Below are 6,169 nucleotides of genomic sequence, written 5' to 3'. Positions count from 1 at the left end.
AACTAGGCATATAATTAGAAAGATAGGCAGAGTATATAAAATAACCCCAAAGAAAACAGAAGAAAGGAATCAATAAATATAAAAGCAGAACTTAATGAAATAGAGGACATAAGACATAGACTTGACTAAATTGAAAGGTTTATTCATTAAAAACTCACTAAATAGATAAGTAGGATCAAGAAGAAAGAGAAGATAATGCAAACAAAAGCAAAAACAAGTAAGGGATATAACTACAGGTACAGAGATTTTTAATGTTATAAGAAAATACTTTGTACATCTCTATCAACACACTGGGAAATTTAGATAAAGTAATTACCCAGAAAAATGTATTGAACCAGTATATTGAATAAGCTCTGCTTTTTTAGGGATGACAGACTAAAACAGCTCATTTTTTTTTCTGGATAGCCAAGGTTTGCTGGCAGATCCCATAGTTCTTCTTGTCTTAGTTGTAGTCCCATCTATTTTCAAAGTTTGAATTTTTGTGCAATTTAAGTCCCTCACCTCCACCAGATAACATCTGACATAAGCTTGGAGACCTGCAGTAAAAAAGAGGTAGAGAGGCTTCCGGTCAAGTTGGTGACATAGGCAGACATGGCTTTCCTCTTCTCACAGCCACTTAAAATTACAACTAAAATATAGAACAACCATCACTTAGGAACACCAGAAATCAAGCTGAATGGAAGTCTGACAACTATAAAACTGAAGAAACTACATCCATCTAGACTAGTAGGAAGGGTGCAGATGTGGAACATGCTGGTCCCACACCCATGTGGATAAAAATATGAGAGGGATATATCAGGAGCAAGGAGTCCAAGACCCACACCAGGCTCCCCAGCCCAGGTTTCCTGTGCCAGGAAGATAAGTCCCCACAATATCTGGCTATGAAAACCAGCAGGGGTTGAGTCAGTTGAGAAGGCCACTGCAGCCCTAAGCACCTCCTCTTGGGGAACCCACACACAGAATCACCTACTCTGACTCTCTCCCTCTGAGTTCCAGCACCAGGATGGCAGCTTAAAGGGAACCAGTGGCATACAGGAAGAAACTGAAGTGTCTGGCATCAAGGTGAACAGAGGCCACTGTCCTATTGCAGAGCCCTCCCTCCCACAGAGTCGGTAGGCTGGTGTCATATCTGAGACCTCATCAACCTGGTTTACACTGTGTGACTCAGCTTGGAGATTCACAGACGCTCTACCCAATCCAAGTTATGCTTTTCCATACAAATGGAACCATATTAATGGAACCACCCACCCTGCTTTTCCATATGAATGGCTGGTCTTGGCTCCTAAATCCTGTCAAATAAGAAACAGCTGGCTTCAGTGAGCCCTAGCAGCAGCCAAATTAGAGTCACAGCTTGGCTTCACCTGGGAATCTTCAAACCCAGCACAAGTAGCAGCCATCTCAGATTGCTTTACAGCTCAGGCAGGGTGGCCCCAGGCAAAATACAAGTAGAGGCGGGTCTTGGCCTGCACCACCCAGGAAACCCCAGGGCCACCACAGCCAGTGCACAGCTACATACCACATCTGAGCACCACCACCCTGCCCTTGCACAGCTGATCCTCCATGGAGGGTGGAAGTTGGTGGTCAGTGGTCACAGCCAATCCTTGCAGCTGACTGGCCTGGGTGAATCCCTCCCATTGATCTGCCAATAGCAACCAAGGCTCAACTATGAGAGGAAGGTGTACTCAGCCCACCCAAAGGGTGCACCTCAAGTACCCAGCTTGGGTGATAGAGGAGGCTGTGCCACTGGACCCTACAGGACATCTACTGCATTAGACCACACTACCAAGACATGGAGCCAAAGAAGCTCTACCTAATACACAGAAACAAACACAGGGAGGATGACAAAACAAGGAGTCAAAGAAGCATGGCCCAAAGGAAAGAGCAGAGCAAAACTCCAGAAAAAGAGCTAAATGAAATGGAGATAAGTAGCCTATCAGACACAGAGTTCAAAACAGTGATTATGAGGATGCTCAAGGAACTTAGTGAGGATCTCAGTAGCAGAAAAAGACCCAGTGAGAAATAAAGAATACACTAATCAAAATAAAGAACAGTTTACAAGGAAACAACAGTAGAATGGATGAAGCTGAGAATCAATGATTTGGAACATAAGGAAGCAAAAAACAACCATGCAAACCAACAAGAAGAAAAAAGAATTAAAAAAATAAGGATAGTATAAACAGCCTCTGGGACAACTTCAAGAGGTCCAACATTCACATCATTAGGTATGCCAGAAGGAGAAGAGAAAGAGCAAGAAACTGGAAATCTACCTGAAAAAAATAGTGAAAGAAAACTTCCCTATTTTGGTGAAGGAAATAGACATACAAGTCCAGGAAGCACAGAGATTCTTGATTATGATGAATGCAAAGAGATCCATTCCAAGACACATTATTATTAAAAGGCCAAAGGTTAAAAATAAAGAGGGATTCTTAAAAGCAAGAGATAAGAAGTTAGTTACTGATAGGTTTCAGATAGGAGTGGGGAGGGGGAGAAAGAGTGAAGAGGTGAGGAGATTAAGAAGTACAAACAGGTAGTTACAGAATAGCTGTGGGGATGTAAAGTACAGTATAGGAAGTGGAGATTCCAAAGAACTTATAGGCATGACCCATGGATGTGAACAATGGTAGGGGGATTGCCTGAGGGAGTAGGGGGTGATGGGTGGAGGGAGGAAAAGAAGAAAAAATCAGGACAACTGATTTTTAGCATAATTAATAAAATATAATCTTTAAAAATTAAGGAAAAAAGAAAGAGAGGTAGGGTGGAATTTATCTCCTCATTCCAACTCCTCTCTCACTGGATGGTTGTTATCTGTACTTCCCCTTTACCCATCCTCCTCTCCAAGTCAGGCAGAGAGTTGTGGGTAAAGTCTTATAAGCAAAAGCAGCTGTCATCTGGCCTCAGGTCATGTTTCCATTTTGGTGTTTTCTCTGATGGTATGTTTGGTACAGTCTTACACCCCTGACCCCAAGGCATCTCTGATCAGCAAGCCCCTATTTGTAACCCACCATGAACTCCTGAATTCTGGAGCTTTATTTGACACAGGCCCTTCCTATTGGAGCCATAGCCCTCCTCCTGGCCATCCTTTTGTGGGCATGGCCTTACCAAGGTGACTCAACACCAGAGACTGGGCCCTGCCCAATTCTAGAAGTGTAGGCTGCTTCTAATGAAGCCCTCTCTCTTCTCTGTCACCCCAGTGGTTCCAGCAGGTCTTAGCTGTGTCATCTGAATGCTGCAGGCTCAGGACAAGCTTCTGGAGTTGTTCTTTGAAAGATCCTCATTTGGTTTGAGGTAAGGGGAGGAAACCCCTCAGCCTTCCTCCACCTGGGGAACACATAGCATATTGACAATTGTCACCAGAGAAACCTCCTCCCTGACCTCTCTTGAAAAATGTCCTGACTTGCCCTAAAACCCCTAACATACTTGACAAAATATGATAATTTTCCTTTTAAATGTCTAGCTCAGCAACTTTTTCTTGTCAACCCTTTCTCTGAGGATGCATGCAGCCTTCTGAGGGCTCTGGCTTTACAGGCCTTGGCTGCAGTGCTCCACCTGTGCAAATCAAGAAATCCCAGCTCCCGCACCTTTCTGATTCTCCATCTTCACTCTGTTTTGCCCCTGAGCATTTCCCCTCCTTTCACTTCTATAGTGCAGCCTAGCACCTAGAATACAGCACTGGGGGAGTTGGGGAATACTGAGGTGTGTATGGAACTGGAGGGATGGTGTTGGAGAAGGGATCGGGAAAACACCTAACTTTCAGGGTGAATATGAATAAGGGAAACACTATTTTACTATTGTTACTGTTTGTCTACTGAATTACTGGGCAAGTGTGACATGGATCAACACAGATCATACCTAGAAATGTAGAAAAAATAAACACTGCATACGTATTATAACATTACTCAAAGTTAACTATTCTTATTGTGAAATTTAAATGTCATTATTAATTTGCTCAATTTCTTTTTGCAAGAGCCAAAGTCTAGGGTAAGTCATTATTTATAAATAATCACAAGCAGCTAAGAACTGGAGTTGTTAGAAGACATTTATAATGTTGCTGAGTCGTAAAGGAAGGGTGGGAAGTGGAGGGCCAGAAGGCAAATGAAAGGTAATCATGGCTTCACTTGGCAGTCAGCTGCTTAAACTTCTGGTTTTCAACTGGGTTCTTAAAGGAGAGCATTTCAGTAGTGCATATAAAATGTCTTTCCAAGTAAATGCCAATGTTTTATGATGTATTACCCCTTTTGCTTATTTGAGGTATAATTATGCCAATACCACTTTTATGTTTTCAATTAATTACTCAAGTACCCACTTATCTAAAAGAAAAGAACATCCAGTGCCCCTATTGTAAGTTCTCATCATCAACAAGATATAAGAACCCAAATGAACCACTTAATCCAAAGAAGTTAGCATTCTTCCCAAGCACCATACAGAAAGACAAGTACAAAATCCCATTTGTTCACCAGTGGATTCTGTTTTTTTGTTTTTGTTTTTGTTTAATTATTGATTTTAGAGAGAGAAAGAGGAAGGGAGAGGGAGAGAGAAAATGGATTTGCTGTTCCACCCACCCATGCACCCACTGGTTGTGTCCTGCATGTGCTCAGAATGGGAATCTAACCGCAACCCTGAACCATTGGGAGGATGCTCCCACCAACGGAGCCACCCGGCCAAGCCTGGATTCTAGTTTTAAAACGTTGTTGCTATAGGCGCTCTTCCTCCCGGGTGCACATCACATAGGCACATTTCCCCTCCCTCTCCCCCTCTTCTTCCCTCCCCAGGAGTGTTACCTTTACCTTCCTCTCTCCTAAGCTCCAAAAGCCCCTTCCTTTCCTGCTGTAACTGGTTTCCTGAGCCCGTTTCTTCTACCACTCACTTTTTCTACCCCTGCGACTTTCTAAATAAACTTTCTTTTATAAAAAAAACTGTTGCTATGTATTATGGCGCTGGTTCCAGCTGACATCACCAAAGGCTGACAGAAGTGTGGAAAAATAGGAACTCTAATTCATAGCTGATTAGAATGCAGAATGGTACAGCCACCCTGGAAGACCATTTGTCAATTTATTACAAAGTTAATTACAGTCCACCATATTATCCAATTATCATGCTCCTATGTATTTTTCCAAATGAGTCTAAAACATGTTCACACAAAAACCTGTGCATAAATGTTTATAGAAGTTTTATTCAAAATTGCCTAAAATTGTAAACAACCAAGATGCCATTCAATAATTGAATGAATAAACAAACTGTGGCACATCTGTAGTAGACAGGGTTCTTCAAAGATACACAACCAAAAGGACATACATGCAGATATATCCTATTGAGAACCAGGGGAGATGATGGTGTAAGTTCCAATCCGAAACCAGAAATAATTGATGCCCCAAGTTGGAGACCCTTGGGCAGAAAAAGTGAATTCTCTTTTGCTCAGCCTTTTGTTTTATCCTGGCATTTATGGATTCAATAAGGCTTGCCTGCAGTAGGGAAGGTTACCTACTTTACTCAGTCTACTGATGCAAATTTTAATCTCATCCATAAATACCCTCACAGACACACCCAGAATCATGTCTAACTAAGTATCTGACACCCCATGGTCCAATCAAGTTGATGCATAAAATGAACCTTCGCAACATCCACACAGTGGAATATCATTCAGCAATAAAAAGGAATGAGCTAGTAAGCCACGCAAAGACAGAAAACTTACAGTAAATGTATATTGTAAGTGAAGGAAGCTAATCTGAAAAAGCTATATACTATATGACTTTAGCTCTATGAGATTCCAGAAAAGGAAAACCTAGAGGCAGAAAAAAGACCAGTGGTTACCAGGGATTTTTGGGGAGGCGGTAATGAATGGGTGGAGCAGGAGCAGGAGGGATTTTTAGGGCAATCAAAAACTATTCCATCTGATCCTATAATGGTGGATATATGGCATTATGCATCCATCAAAACTCAGAACTCTACAACACAAAGGGTGAATCCTGATGTAAACTATGAACTTTAGGTAATAATGTTAACCTAAAAATAAAAGGCCAAATGAAGAGGCTACAGGCATTTATTGGAGATCCAAAAGAATTTGGGAAGCTCTCTTGAGGAAGAAGCCTAAATAGTTTTTAATTAGCTGGTGAAGGTAGAGAGGTATTTAGGAGAAGGGGAAGGGGAATAATTATGTGAACAGAAGAAAGGA

The sequence above is a fragment of the Phyllostomus discolor genome, chromosome 7 (assembly GCF_004126475.2).
Source record: "Phyllostomus discolor isolate MPI-MPIP mPhyDis1 chromosome 7, mPhyDis1.pri.v3, whole genome shotgun sequence".
Taxonomy (NCBI): domain Eukaryota; kingdom Metazoa; phylum Chordata; class Mammalia; order Chiroptera; family Phyllostomidae; genus Phyllostomus; species Phyllostomus discolor.
Note: the sequence above shows the minus strand (reverse complement) of the source record.